This window comes from Xenopus laevis, chromosome 6S, assembly GCF_017654675.1.
Source record: "Xenopus laevis strain J_2021 chromosome 6S, Xenopus_laevis_v10.1, whole genome shotgun sequence".
In the NCBI taxonomy this organism is placed as follows: domain Eukaryota; kingdom Metazoa; phylum Chordata; class Amphibia; order Anura; family Pipidae; genus Xenopus; species Xenopus laevis.
Window position 1 is genome coordinate 46,969,028 of NC_054382.1, and position 16,346 is coordinate 46,985,373.

Here is a 16,346-nt window from a genome sequence, read left to right on the forward strand (position 1 = left end):
TACATGATGCTGGAACTAAAAGCATTTCTGTAGCTGTTTTTTTTGTGTGATATGGGTCTGGGTAAAATTCAACTAACTGGGAAGCAGAAAATGGGGTGCAGGTTTGTTAGCTGCTTTGATCATTTATGAAGCTAATACTGTGTAATATATAATCTTTCAATAGAAATTGAACAAACTACTTGCCTTTTGGTTTCAGGTGGCAATTTAATTAGTGGGTTTAGCAGATCATGTTAAAAGATAAGGGGAGTGTAGTTACTTGTCCCCACGGACAGGGCCGCCATTAGAAATCACGGGGCCCCGTACAACAAAATTTTCGTGTGCCCCCTGGGCCCCCGCCCACCCAAGCCCCACCCCAGATCCCACCTACTCCACACAACTCCACACATCGCTAATAAAAGGTAACCCCCCCCCCCACGCACAAGTTTAAAAGAAGCTATTGATGGCCAGGGCCACCCATAAAAGTTTTTTAAAAAAATTGGTGATCAGGGCCACCCTTCAAGTTAAAAAAAATAATTGGTGACGAGGGCCCCCCTATAAGTTTAAAAAAAAAACCTTGGTGCCAGGGCAACCCTTACAAGTTAAAAAAATTGGGGCCCCATAAAATATTTTTTTAAAAAAACATTGGTGGCGGGGGCCCCCTGCAAGTAAAAAAAAAATACTGATGGCCTGGCCCCCCTCCCAAGTTATTAAAATCCACTGGTGGATCCTCCTTTAAGTTAAAATTTTTTTTTAAAACTGGTGGATATTCCCCCAAAAATTTAAATAAAATTGCTTGCCAGGTTTAAGGAGGGCCCGGCCATGCTTCACTTACTTTATTAGCCGGGCCCCCCTGCAGCAGAGGAGCTCCGTGCGTGTATGACCAGTCTCCTTTTCACTTCTCTGTATCCTCATTGGAGGAGAGGGGAAGATCCTACTTCACCAATCCGATCCCTGTACAGCTTTACCGGGACTTAAACTTAATCAACCAATGAGGATACATAGAAGTGAAAAGGAGACTGGTCATACACGCATGGAGCTCCTCTGCTCTTTTCTGAAGATTTTATTAAGTGAAGCTAATAAAGTAAGTGAAGCAAGGCCGGGCCCCCCTTATACACAAATACCTGTGGGGCCCGGGGCAACTGCCCCCCCTGTGCCCCCCTGATGGCGGTGCCCCTCAGACCAAAAACTTATGTATAAAGGTTAAAGGTTTTGCAACGTTTCCCCATGAGGGTTCTGACCAGCTAGTTTGTTGCTTATTGCAGCTGGGAGGGGAGCAGGGTCCTTGGCAGTTCAGTACTTGGCCATGGGGTATGAGGATTCCCCTAGTTTATAAAAAGGGAAGTACACATTCTCCATCTCTCTGTCTCAAGGGATAATCTGCCAAATAAAAAGCTTCATTTGAAGGATACTTTTAATGGTGCAGATATGGTGTGCTGAACCCTTCCTCCAACAGTACAGGGTAGGCCCCCTAAGATAGAATAGTCATATGTAACATGTGCTTCCAGGAATTTTATAGAGTTGTTACTGTCCTAAAGTCAGCCTGTATAACACAGGCACTACTACAAGGTACCCACAAGTAGTCTGTTTCCTAAAACCTGCTATACTTAATTTGAAAATACAATTTTAAATGGCAGAACTTGTCTGTTTGTTTGTTAATTTTGCAAGGTGCACAGAGTAATATAGGTATAGGACCGTTATCCAGAAACCTGTTATCCAGAAAGCTCTGAATTACAGAAAGGTTGTCTCCCATAGACTCCATTTTATCAAAATACATTTTTTAAAATGATTTTCATTTTCTCTGTAATAATAAAACAGTAGCTTGTACTTGATCCAAACTAAGATATAATTAATCCTTATTGGAAGCAAAACCAGTTTATTGGGTTAATTTAATGTTTAAATGATTTTCTAGTAGACTTGAGGTATGAAGATCCAAATTATGGAAAGATCCGTTATCTGGAAAACCCCAGGCCCCGAGCACATACTTTATTATACTAAAAACTGCACCATTAAGTTCATGATAGTATTTCTTTAAGGAATGAGTTTAATCTTTCTTTCTACTGACTCCAACTTCCCACTGATACTGGGTTTTGTAATCGAGATATACATGAATATAATGAATGGAAGAGGCATGAAAAAAAATAAAAAGTTCGCATTTTATACAACAAAACTTGGAAAAAAGACTATTTTACAAATTCTGTTCTGATATCATGATTATTATGTTCTTTCAAAAACACAGAAAATTATACTCCTTTGCCATTTAGGTGAAAAATGTGATATCATAACAAGGTGGCATTTTCATTTCAAACACTTTGTCTGGACTAAGTTCTGGGGTCTACACAGCTTGCAAAGTGCAAAAAATAAAGGAAGATTATTTCATACTTACCGAGATCTTCCTTTCCTAGACGTACTCCATGTCAGTACGTTACAGTACGTTACGGGATAGCCCCTCCTCCCTGCTCCAATTAGAAGGAACCTCCCCAAGCCTTTAAAAGGCCACCACACCCACCTACCGGCGTCTTTGTAACAAGCTCTTAAATTACCGGAAAAGAAAGGGCGGGTGTACTGACATGGAGTACGTCTAGGAAAGGAAGATCTCGGTAAGTATGAAATAATCTTCCTTTTTCTCTAGACGTACTCCATGTCAGTACGTTACGGGACATAGCAAGTTAACGTTATCCCATGGGAGGGAATATGCTTTAAGAAGAAACTGTAATAAGGAAAGGAGTATCTCTGACTAGATAGTCCACCATCATGCAAACTCCTTACCTTAATATAGAGAGTCCAGGTGAAAACCCCAGAATAAGTTCACCAGGCTAAGAATAGAGCTATAGTATAGCATATACTATAGAGAAAGAGAGAGAGAGAGCGCGAGAGAGAGATGTTAGCCCACTGAGAGTGAGGAACAAGTTAGCTCACTAACCACCACTTCACCCTCCAGAAGAGAGAGAGAGGAAGACAGTCCTGTAAAAGGTGAATTCAGCAAGCTGAAATACTTACTCTCCTACTCACCAAAAAGCATTCATCACATGTATGCCTAATTTCAGTGCAAATTGCAAGGTACCTGTAAGAAACACTTGGTAGGAGTAAGAACCCAAAACAGACACAATATAGAAATGATCTGCTTAGGATATATCCATAAATGTAGGATATCCAATGTACCCTCAGGTACCCAAGGCCAGTACCATAAATATCTTCATATCAGAATGCATGTTAGTCAGGACTGTTCTAACAGAAAGCAGATCCTAAAGATCGGAGACAAGGGCACCTGAGAAAATAATTGGGATTAGAATTCCTTACCCTGTGTAAGGTCCTGTGATGAGGCAGACTCAATTAACTGTAAAGAGTTGAGCAACTACAGTACCTAAGAAAGAGCCCCTGTTGGTTGACCCAACCTAGTACTCTGAGAGGTATAACTGAATACCCCTAAGGTTACAGATCCCAATAACCACAGTGCAACTAAAGGACTAATTCCAAGATTTATGGAGGCAGATTATATGCCCTGGATAAATGTTTATAGCCACCCACAAACCTGTGTTCTCTCTACCCATAAGGGACCCACTTAGATGTGGAATCAACTATACTACATATTTAATCGTTGAGGCTGACCTTGGAACTGGAGGGACACTATGGATGTTCCAGTAAGTGTCAGAAGGGCCTCTGATCTACTAGAGTAATGCTGGGTCATATGTATCAGGAGTAGCACAGGAATGTGAATCCGAGAACAAACCAGGATAATAGGAGTGTTGTATCTGGAAATTACCTGGACATTGAGCTCTGTGCGAATGTTTCAGACACAATTTTCAGCAGGTGTAAATGTAATCCCCCTAGCATAGGGAATAATGTGACAGACATGGTCAAAACAGACAAAAAAATACTTCCAAGCCTCCCATTTGAAGCTAGACAAACCTGTAGGACAGATACATAAACTATCCTTAATTCATTCTCAATGAAATTAATGACTGGAAGTGGTAAGAGATTACACTCTACTGTAATGACTGCAACCGTCCCGCTTAAGGGAAGACTATGATCCTGCTCAGAAGAGCCAAGTACCTTTTCGGCCGAAGCAATAGGATAAGTAGCAACTGCAGTATGTAACTGTGAGGAGGAAAGATCCAAAACTGCTGGTGTTCCAAGAGGGCACAGACATAGAGAGGGAAAATAATTAACGCTCCTAGGATGCCTCCATCTGCTGTCCAATCAGTTACCTATCTGGTGTGGAAGAACAGCCGGCCCTGTATTCTAAAAAACCACTAACTAGGGGTTTGAGAATTGAAGAAAAAATAAGTAAATAAATAAAATAAATGGGCCCAAAATAAGTGCCTTCTGGACACAGAGCCTTAAGTCACAAAGCCGTTTTGATGATAGTATAAGGTAGTATAAGCAGAATATCCCTATCCTGGGCCAGACTTGAACAGAGGTCATCTCTATGGACTAACAAGACACTTTGGAGGACTCCTATAGCCAGAAAACCCTTGGTTTGAAATATATACCTTATGCAAATTCCCAGTGGCCTGATATGTATGTGTACCCTGTCTCTATAGACACCCTGTATTGGCAGATAAAATATCCCATCTATCCTGACATTAAGAATATCAGTAGAAATAGTATAGGAATAACACTGGGTAGTGGCTCCCCTCTCTAATTTGTAGGAGGCACCAAGGAGTCACCCTAAAAAACGGTAGAAATACATCTGGGGATCCTTCAGCCAAGCATAGAGAACTGTATACCTTGTTCTTCCTTAAACCTATGAATATGGAATTTCCACAGGTTGCACCCCTCGAAACTAGCCAGATGTCCTGGCTGCTATAGTGAAATTTATGGATGAAGAGTTCAAGTACTGATTGTTCCAGGAATCTTCAAAAATACTATATGTTGCATAAAAATATAGGTTTATTGAGCCAACGTTTCTGGTTCCAAAAAAGAACCCATCCCAAGGACACAAATCATATATAGATATCTGTGCAAACATATATACACACTCACATACATGCCTTAATAATAAAATATATGCACCTGCCTATGGCCCTCTTATAGATGCAAACATATATGTTGCTTGGTAGACCAGTTGTATTATGGAGTTTATCCATTTATTGAGCATTTGTTCTGAAGGCAGTAGAATCCCCCTGCAGGATGTGGGCCATGGTGCAAGCATATATTAAAATATGTGATAATAATATGTACCTCGGTCAGAGTCCTAAGCTCCTGGTAGAGCACAGTACCCGACCCCAGAGCTCGAGCTGCGTGGGTAGTAATAGACTGCACAATTGACTGGGCAAAGCAATTATCTGGTCCTCCATTCGTTCAGGCAGTGATCGGTGATACAAGGCTGCTGAATCTGGAAAAATTTACATTCAATGGTCCCAAAAGTAGTACATACCTGTGGTTAGTGTTAACCCAGCCATCCTTATGACAGACAGGCTTCAGAACTCCTGTAGTGCTTATCAAGACAAAGTTAAGCTTACCTGCCATCGGGAAAAAATATTGCCTAGTGTTTAATTTATTAAGCCATATCTTATCCCAGGAGCAATGCCATAGAATGAAAAGACCTTCATATGTAGGTATTCCTATCAGTACTCATCTGGATTAAACCTGAATGTACCCCAGAAACAATTACAACCCCATGTAATGCATAGTTTAGGTTAGCTGCAGTCAGAGCAAACCTATATCAGACCTTCATAGCCACCCAGTCCAGTGATGTACATCTATTAGAGCTACTGGTTCAAGGTGAGTAATAATTAGAGCATATCATACTGCAGAGAATAGGAGCATACAGATATGATCACAGCAACATGTAATACATAAAATATTAGCTACTGCTTAGGGCAAGCGTAAATCTGGTCCTAGCCGTTCCCAGGCCTGTGCTTTATATACCTTAGGGCTACCTATTCCAGGTGAGCCATAGCCAGGGTATATACTGCAGAAGAAAATATAAGCACAGATTCAATCACAGTAACATGAAATACATAGTTTATATGAGCTGCTGCTTAGGGCAAGCATATCTCAGGGCCTAGCAACTCAAAAGGCCTGTGCTCTACATCCATTAGGGCTACTTGTTCCATGAGAGAAATAGCCAAATCGTAAACTGCAGAAAACATGCAATACATAATTAGGTTAGCTGCTGCTTATAGCAAGCATGTATCAGGACCTAGCAGCAAGACAGATCTGTGCTCTACATATCGCAGGGCTACGTGTTCTTTGTGAGCAATAGCCAGAGCATAAGCTGTATAACAAAATAGTAGCACAGGTACAATCACAGCAATATGAAATACATAGTTAGATTAGCTGCTGCTTCGAGCAAGCATGTCTCAGGGCCTAGCAGCCAGCCAGACCTGTGCTCTACATCCTGTAGGGCCACGTTTTACCTGTGAGCAATAGCCAGAGCTTAAGCTGTAGAACAAAATAGGAGCACAGGTACAATCACGGAAACATGAGGTCCATAGTTTAGATTAGCTGCTGCATAGAGCAAGCTTATATCGGGCCCTAGCATTCAGCCAGACCTTTGCTCGACCTCCATTATGGCTACCTTTTCTATGTGAGCAATAGCCAAAACATAGAATGCAGAACAAAAATAGCGCAATACATATTATGGATTATCTGATGTTTATAGCAAGTATATATCAGAGCCTAGCAGCCCCCCCAGCCCAGTGATCCATATTCAATAGGGCTACTGGTGTCCTATTTGTAAATGGCTTGTGCTTTCAGGCAGGAAACAATCATAACCAGGCACAGTGCAGATAAGCATATGAATATATAGCATGCAAGCAGTTAGTTAGACTTTAGTACACTGCAGAACAGCATATGGACACACTCCTTACCTGCTGCTCATTATGCAAGGCTGGAAGCAGACCCTTTAATGTCACAAATTCCAGGACACTCTATTGTTAACAGGAAAACAGGCCTCACAAGTTTACTGACAACAGCAGGACTTACCTGAGGCTGCAGCTTCCTCGCTTGCTGAGTTAGAGAGTGGGCGGAGCCATCTCCACTTGCTTTAGCTGGACCTGATTATACTCAGCTGGTGTCTGCACTCAGTGGGGGGTTGATTATACTCAGCTGGTGTCTGTATAGGCAGGGAACCCAAAGCAACTGCGTAGGTTATACTGAGGCAAATTGGTTAATTAGTGTTGGTGCTTCCTGCACAGGCCCAAGTTTGCTATAATATGAAGCCTATAGCGAAACTTTTTTATATTTTTTATTTTTTTTTTTTATTATTATTTTAACTACCTCCACCTTAGGAAAGTCTGTTGAGGGAGGCAGTTGGCCATGACCTGCCCCCATTAAAACAAAAATAAAACAAAGGTAACAGGGGGCAGTAAGGTTCAGGCCCCTAACTAATTAGCCTAAATTAACTGCCACCTCCCTCGCCCATTCGTAAAAATGGGGTGTAGGGGCCACATACACCAGTGCCGCCTGAGGCCCTCTGGGCAGGTCGGGAGGGCACACGAATGGGGGGACAAGCACCTGCCACCCAATGCTCTTGATAGCAATACAGGAAGGCAACTGAAATACAGGCAGACAAGGAGTAGCAAACATTGCACCTCAGTGCCTTACCTGATTCAAAAGCTGAAGTTCAGAAGACTCCAGGTCTGAGGTAGTGTGCTGGGGGGAAAAAAGGTCCCATGGACCAAAACCCCTGTCCCTAGGACGCCTTCCGGGCAGGCCTAATGCTTTCCTAGGCATAAAAAGAGAAAAACAAAAATTTGCTTCTAATGATTGAGGCCTTTGTTCAGAGAACAAAGCCAAGAGCATAAGAGAAGGAAAAAAAAGACGCCGGTAGGTGGGTGTGGTGGCCTTTTAAAGGCTTGGGGAGGTTCCTTCTAATTGGAGCAGGGAGGAGGGGCTATCCCGTAACGTACTGTAACGTACTGACATGGAGTACGTCTAGGGAAAAGGGTGGTACAAACCACCATATCCCACATGTCACAGCCTTAGGCAGAGGTCTCCAGACTACAGAACAAAGGCATGTGTCCTCTGTATGACTAGAATGGTAGAGCTCTATTCATTAAGGGTGGCATGTGGGTGTGCAAGCTTGGTATAATTTTCTTCTCATTAATGCTCTTGCCATTGTGCCTAACAAATGTCAGAACAAAGCCCTTAACGAATAGGCTAACTCAGGGATCCCCAACCTTTTGAACCCGTGAGCAACATTCAGAAGTAAAAGGAGTTGGGGAGCAACACTTGCATGACAAATGTTCTTGGGGTGCCAATTAAGTGCTGTGATTGGCTATTTTTAGCCCCTATCTGGACTGCCAACCTACACCGAGGCTCTGTTTGGCAGTGCATACAACCAAAACTTGCCTCCAAGCCTGGAATTCAAAAATAAGCACCTGCTTTGAGGCCACTGGGAGCAACATCCAAGGGGTTGGAGAGCAACATGTTGCTCACGAGCTACTGGTTGGGGATCACTGGGCTAACTCCTCTTTTTCTTTTGTTTTTCTTAAGTTTATTAGGATATGTAATGATTTATAACTGTAAAAGAAAAAGATTTCCACACATAGATTAATTTACTGGTGCATAACCTGTTTGCTCATCCAAAACCTTATCTCAGTGTTTTGGAGGAATCTATTTCTTCCTTTGTGAGTATCTGTTTCCCTTGAAAAATCTTATTTTTCTCTTATGGTTTATGAAGTGGCTGGTTGTCCAAAAAGGGAAGTTATGTCATCAATGTGTTACATAACCAATGTTCTATGAGGGTGGAAAACCTTATGTAATACAGCTGGGAATAAATGTATTATAGATTTTAATTATTAAAGAAGCTCCTGTTCAACTGCCTTTATTACACAGTATTTATTTAGTTTATATACTGTATGTTAATTAACTATGTATTACACCATTGTAAAGCTATGGTACTTTGTAAATAGAACTCAGTTTATAGGCTTCTGTATGTTTTTAGTCTTTCAATATTGAATGTAGAGCTGAATAGTATGAACTCTATTTAGCGAGTCACAATACGTGTATTTGTAAGGTTACTTGCATTATACTGGTTTCAGCTTTGTCTGTATTCAAGTGGCAAAAATCCAAGGCCTCCTGCATTACTGAGACTTCTGATAGCTTTATAATTAGGGATGGTTTGGGATTCTGATTCTTTCTGCCCGGCCGAACCAAATCCTAATTTACACAGGTGTAACACCCTCTTGGCGACCCCCCCCCCTGGTGCCAAGGTTGTACCAGCTTACCAACTCGGTTCCTGAGTTCCCTTTGCAAGGTGAAAGGTACTGGGAAAACTCTTCTCTGGCAGTGCCTCCACCTAATGGGGTCCTGGAATACTCCTGAGGATATTCCCATTAGGAAAACAAATCACTCAGACACTTTAATATATAACAACATAACTTTATAAAAAATAAGTGTAATTTTAAATGGGAAGTAAAACACATTCACATCATTTCAAATAACCCACTCCCATGGGAACCTATGACTGTCCATTTCCTGGCCCTCCATGCCAGGCAAAGTCCCGCAACTCCTTTGGCAGACAAAGAGTCTCAGTCCCTTTTCCCCAAAAAGCACAATAGGTCCCAAGTAGCAATAGCAGCCCAAAATACCTTTCCCTCCGGGTAGGTACTGGCTCCCTTGTGGCAAGCATCAACAACAGCCTGTGTCATAAACAGAAACCATCCTGGATCCTCTCTTTTTCTACCCTCCCCATGGCACACCTTACCCTGGGGATTCACACAGATGGGTAGGCTCATCCAGAGCTAGAGCAGGCAGCCACAGCGATGAATCCATTCCATGAAACACATACAGCTTGTTTGATCCTCCATTCATAGCTCCCAGCACTGTCTATAGCGTGAGCACAAAACGACATCCATGCCGAACTGCATCTCACATCCATCTCCAAAGGTGAATACAGAAATCCGGCATCCAAACTTCAAACCATCTTATTTGAGTTATCCAGGCACTGGAGGATCCTGCCCAGCCTTTGGCAGGCCTATTGCACTCCACTGAAGCCTACATTTTGCCGGTGTTGTCACTATGTCCAAAGTGAAACAAAGTTCTGCAGCAGATAACAGCAATCACTGTAAACTGAAACTGTAATGGCTGACAGAACACATGGCATCCCCTTTTATATGGTTGCACAGCACCACCTTGTGGTTCCTTTTGGCATCAGCCATGCTGCACCAATCCAAAGGCTCTGTCCCTGGAAAATTCAGGCAGAAAACCCGTATCAGGCCATGAGGCTCAGGGGAGGGGCACTTAACCCTAAAGGTCCCTACACATGCAAATTAGGGGTGGGGAGTGAAATCTCGTGACTTTTTGTCACAAAGTGAAAGCGACACCCAAGATAACATCAACTTATGTGTCTTAATCAGCTTTATTTGCAAGGTTGTTCTTACAAAATAACATTCAAAAGCACATACCATATGCAACAAACAAACCCAACTTCTTTACTCTAAAATATTAGAACCAAATGGTTTAAAGGGGACCTGTCACCCTAAGAAATAATTCCAAATTCTTTTCTATCGTGTTAGTTGAGCAAAGTAAACTTTACTTACACTATTTATTATTTAGATTTTGTTTCCTTCAGTTTTGGAATTACACAATCACAGCAAGCAGGCAGGAGCCATTTTGTGGCAATTTGTTATTAAGACAAATTGTGCATCACCTCAAAATCTTGTGTATGCACCAAAATGGGGGACCTAATGCCCACGTGCAGTGCCCCACACAATGATAGAGCCAAAGGAGGGAAGGGGAAATGTGTGGAGTGCAGTCACATGAAGGAATTGCTGAATGGAATATGAAAGTAATTGACTGCCTCAGGCATAGAGGTGGGGCAGGTAATATTTGTTTGACAGCTCAGATATGTAAACACCTTTATTGAATGGATGGATGGATGTTTTAATTTTAAAAAAAAAGAATTTGGGTTCCATGTTTAATTTGCAAATGACTTTCATTATACAGCTTTTTATGTGTAGGTGATAGGTCCACTTTAATAGCAGTCTGCATATACAAACCTGCTTTTTGATTCAATTTTAGGGTTGAACTAATCCATGCAAATTACAGGTAGTTAATTCACACCTTTTCTCATCAGATCTCTCCAAAGCTAGCAAGCCCCAATTCCTGCTTACTACTTCCTGGCTAACTTACAGGTACAGGTAGTATTACCAGCACCTGCACTGACCGCAGCTTCTGTTATACTCCACATTTGCACAAAATAAATCTCTTCGCCGACGACATTCTTCTCACACTCACGTCTCCCCAAACCTCTTTACCCAACCTGATACTCACATTAGAGCAATTCCGACGAATATCGGGATATAATATCAATAATACTAAGACACTTGCACTCCCTTTAAAAATGCCTAAATTAGAATTGAAATTACTCCAGGTCAACTTTGATTATAAATGGGAAAATGAAACCTTAGAATACTTGGGAATCACGCTCACCTCTTCCTATGATACCTTATATAAAACTAATTACCCCAAACTGATAGACAAACTTAAAAAAGACCTATCTATCTGGCATACATTTCACCTCTCCTGGTTCGGCAGAATAGCGGCTGTTAAGATGACCCTATTGCCAAGACTTCTATACCTATTCAGGACCTTGCCGATAAATTTTCCCGAAAAAACAGCCCTCTCACTTCAAAAAGCAATATCAGACTTTATCTGAGCAGGAAAGAGACCCAGAATTAGAGCGACAATCACGACCAAAACAAAATCATTAGGAGGACTGGGAGTCCCACATATATACAGGTATTATCTGGCCAGTAGACTAGAGGCCATGATTCACATGCATGCCCCTACAGAGGAACCATGGAAAACAATTGAAGATCACTTCACAGCACCCATGCAATTAGCACACTTATTTTGGATTCCCAAGGCAAACAGAAATGTCCCTAGAGGCCTTTTACCATCCTCACAACAAGCACTAGACTTATGGGACTCAGTAGCCATTAGGATGAAATTAAGCACCCATAATACTAGACATAGAACTATCTTTTGCAACAAGAGCCTCCCACCGGGATGTAATCCAATTGACTTCAAACCATGGATAGACGCTAACATTCTCACACTTACAGATTTCCACCCGGACCAAATCACCATACCATTTCAACAACACAAGGAGAAACATGACATCCCCCACTCACAATTTTTCCGATACTTACAAATTAGACATTATGTTGACAATATTTGTCAGAATTGTAGAAGAAACCAGCGCTCATAGCACGAAGTTTTGGACAAGGGGAAAATGGCAAAAATAGTAATATAGTGTAGTACTTCTTATGATATGACACACCACTTAGTGCATAGGAAAAACTTGAGAAAGCCCTTGAGAAAGTCGTATAAGACGAAACGCGTCGGGCAGATACGTCATCAGTAGGAGCCCAGGGAACACGAGGCGGAAAGACGCCGGCCAAATACCATCTTTACAAACCGCATGTGAGACCCAGGGAACCAGAGAGACGGTGACTTTTAACTATTTATGCGTATTTTACTAAGAACATTGTGAGTGCAATTTTAATCGTTTTGTGACCAAATAAATTTTCTTTACGGTTTTACACTATGTCGAGTACCTCTTTATAGAACCATAGGACCTGGAAAGGTTAAACCATCGACCCATTGAAGTATTATTATAACGCAATTATTCCGTTTAAACGTTTGTAAGTACCCCACCATTGATTCTTCACACACCGCATGCTGGGAAGTGGCGTTGCAGAAAGTGCACAGTGTGGATGAGTAGAGGGTTAAAGGCACCTATACAAGATATCAGTTTTTCCTATGCACTAAGTGGTGTGTCATATCATAAGAAGTACTACACTATATTACTATTTTTGCCATTTTCCCCTTGTCCAAAACTTCGTGCTATGAGCGCTGGTTTCTTCTACAATTCTGACAAATATCGATTGCAAGTCTGAAGGAGAACAGACATCTCTGAAACCGGCAGAAGAAGCAAACTATTCAAGACCTTAATATATCCTTTTGTGATTTTATTATTATGTTGACAATACAATCAAAACCCAGAATGCTCAAACCATGACCTACTTTGAAACAATTTGTCTCAAACGATCTTATCCAGCGCACTTGATTTCATTACTATACAGCCAGCTCTCCTCCGATACCACTGATATACGTCAACCATACATGACAAAGTGGGAAACAGATTTAGATCAAGTCCTGGTCATATATTTGGGAAACAGCCAAAAAAACATCTGTATGCGTAACCTCAAGCGAAAGAGCATATAAAATCATATTTCGTTGGCACTGCACCCCAACACGCATCAGCAAATTTAGTGGTAACTCAGAACATGCCAATTGCTTCAGAGCATGTGGGGAACAAGGGTCCTTCCTACACACTTGGTGGTCTTGCGTAGTGGCCCAAGAATTCTGGAAAATGGTAACTTCTCTGCTCTCCGAGGTTCTACACAGCATGGTTCAGGCAACTCTGCACACATTTCTTTTAGGCATGAAAATCCATCATATAAATTTTAAACCCTCTCGCAAATTAGCTACACATATCCTGACAGCAGCAAGATCTCTTCTAGCAGCACATTGGAAAAAAACATAATTGCCAAGCCGGCAATCACTAATAGCCAAGGTAAACTGGACCCGAGCAATGGAAACGATCAGAGACAGATTGTTAGATAGGAGCTACGAAGGGGGGCTGGAGTGGTATCCATGGACTCAATACCTGGAAGGAATCCAAACTGAATCTAATATTAATGGAACCACCTGAGAGATGCAACTGACAATGGGTTGTCTGGTAATATTACACTGCAGCTAAAATAACTATGTCTTCCTTCATTTGTCTCCCCCCTTTCTTCTTCTTTCCCCCTCTGCTTCAGAGATTCCCCCCCTTATTATATTACTGTCAGCTGCAAGGTCATGGCACTGAAATAGAATATCCTGAGAGGTCACTGGAGGTGACCATTCATATAGGATTATACATGAGTCATCATAAAATAACCAGACTAGGTTAAGCATGCAGCTGAATACATGTTGTAATTTAATGCTTTTATTATTTGTTATAATGGAAACCAATAACATTTTTAAATATTAAAAAAAGAAAGTAATTGACTGCCTCAGGCATAGGTGGGGCAGGTAATATTTGTTTGACAGCTCAGATATGTAAAGACCTTTATAGAATGGATAGATGGATGGATGTTTTAATTAAAAAAAAAAAAGAATTTGGGTTCCATGTTTAATTTGCAAAGGACTTTCATTATTCAGCTTTTTATGTGTAGGTCCACTTTAATAGCAGTCTGCATATACAAACCTGCTTTTTGACTCCATTTAAGGGTTGAACTAATCCATGCAAATTACAGGTAGATAATTCACACCTTTTCTCCTCAAATCTCTCCAAAGATAGCAAGCCCCCAATTCCTGCTTACTACTTCCTGGCTAACTTACAGTCCCCTCCAGGCCCGGATTTGCGGCAAGGCCGCATAGGCCCGGGCCTAGGGCGGCAAAAAAATAGGGGCGGCATGCCGCCCAGCCGCATTATGGGGACGTTCGCGTCCCCGTTCAACTACACCAGCTGCTCCGGCGTTTATGCGCCGGCGTTTATACGCCGGCGCGCTGGGAAGGCGGGCGCTAGGACCACGCGGCCTAGGGGCACCCAGAAATTAAATCCGGCGCTGGTCCCCTCCATTTTACATAGGTAGTAATACCAGCACCTGCACTGACCGCAGCTTCTGTTATACTCCACATTTGCTGTGGTTCATAAAGCATTCTGTGAGAGACACCTTCTCACTAGGACATTTCCAGTCATGGTATCTAAATCTGTCACCATAAATTATCTAAAAAAATAAATAAAACTTTTTCCATACACTTCAGTATTGCATTATATTTGGTGACCAAATCTTGCAATCTAGAATAAACAAAAATACTAATTTCAAACTGTACTATATTCTATTGTAAATCTTAGTGACTGATGTAACAGCATTTGGGAAACGTTTGTAGTTAATTCAAAGCTCATTTTTCATTCAGATACTCTGAGATGTCATTTAAAGCCATTCAGGGATGAATGCTTTAAAGTATAGATGGTGCATACAGTATGTAGATTCCCTAAGGGAGCAGCTAGTGAATTATTAATGCCACTGCTTTTAAATATGAATCTTGTGTCGATAGTGATTCTGAATGATAGAAAATGCAGGCACACAGCACAATTCCCCAAAATGAGAATCTACATTTACATTTTTATTGTTTTCTAACAATGAAGTCAATAACATTTTCTCAATATATTACAGTAACTGAGCTCAGTGGAAGAACAACAGGTTTCTTCATTTTCACGTTGCACTTTCAAGTTAGCCATTGAAAAATTGCAGAAATGTGAGGTTAGGTCAGGACTCAGGAGTGCCCATACTTTAGGGACAGATTTATCAAGGGTCGAATTTTTAGGGGCAGATTTATCAAGGGTCGATTTTAGAGTTCATGGGAGTTTGTAAAAACTCCCATAAACTCTCATGAACTCGAAATTCGAATAAAAAAAATGACCAACCGGAATAATAAAAATAAATCGAATTTTCTCCGAAAAAAAAATCAATTGTCAACTCGATTTGCAAACAACTCCAAATTGATCCTAGGATATCCCCCATAGGCTAAAACAGCAATACAGCCGGTTTAAGGTGGCGAATTGTCGAATTCGAATTCTTAAAGGGACAGGGATAAATTTCCAAATTTCGACTTTGAATTCTTTTAAAAATTTGAATTGAATTTTAACTATTCCCTAATCGAATGTCACTAAAATAAACTCGAAAATTCGAAACTTCACTTCGACCTTTGATAAATCTGCCCCTTAGTGATGTCCCATTATGATCTACATCCATAAAACATTGTTAGCATTCTGTCCCATTGAAAATATTACTTACATATTCATTTATACCTTTGATATAAATGATTTATGAGAAAATGAATATTTAACAGACAACTATTTGTTATGTAAACTTATCATTATAAATATCTGAATGAAAAGCATGAAACAGGAGGGTGATTTAGACAAGCTGTTTGTTGACAGTGTCTGAGATCTACTGAATACTAGCTAAAGGTCTACTGGTAGATCCCGATCTACCTTTTGGGCACCCCTGGGTTAGGTGATACCTTTTATTGGCGAACCAAGTAAGTAAAAATGCAAGCTTTTGAGATGATGGTATTACATCTCTTTTTTAGGCTTAAAGATGTTACATGTACTGGAAGACATTTATACATACCAATACAGAGTAGGGTGGAGTTTACAAGGGTTGCATATTTACTATATTCCAATTCAGCATTCCACATAGCCTAATAAACAATAAATCAGTTAAATTAAAAATTTGTCAGTCATTTTAGGTCACAGGATTATATTTACAATAGAGACATTTTTATGCCATACACATATTTACATGACCAGCCATGGCATACAGAAACACGTTTGAAGTTGAAATCAGTCCAGA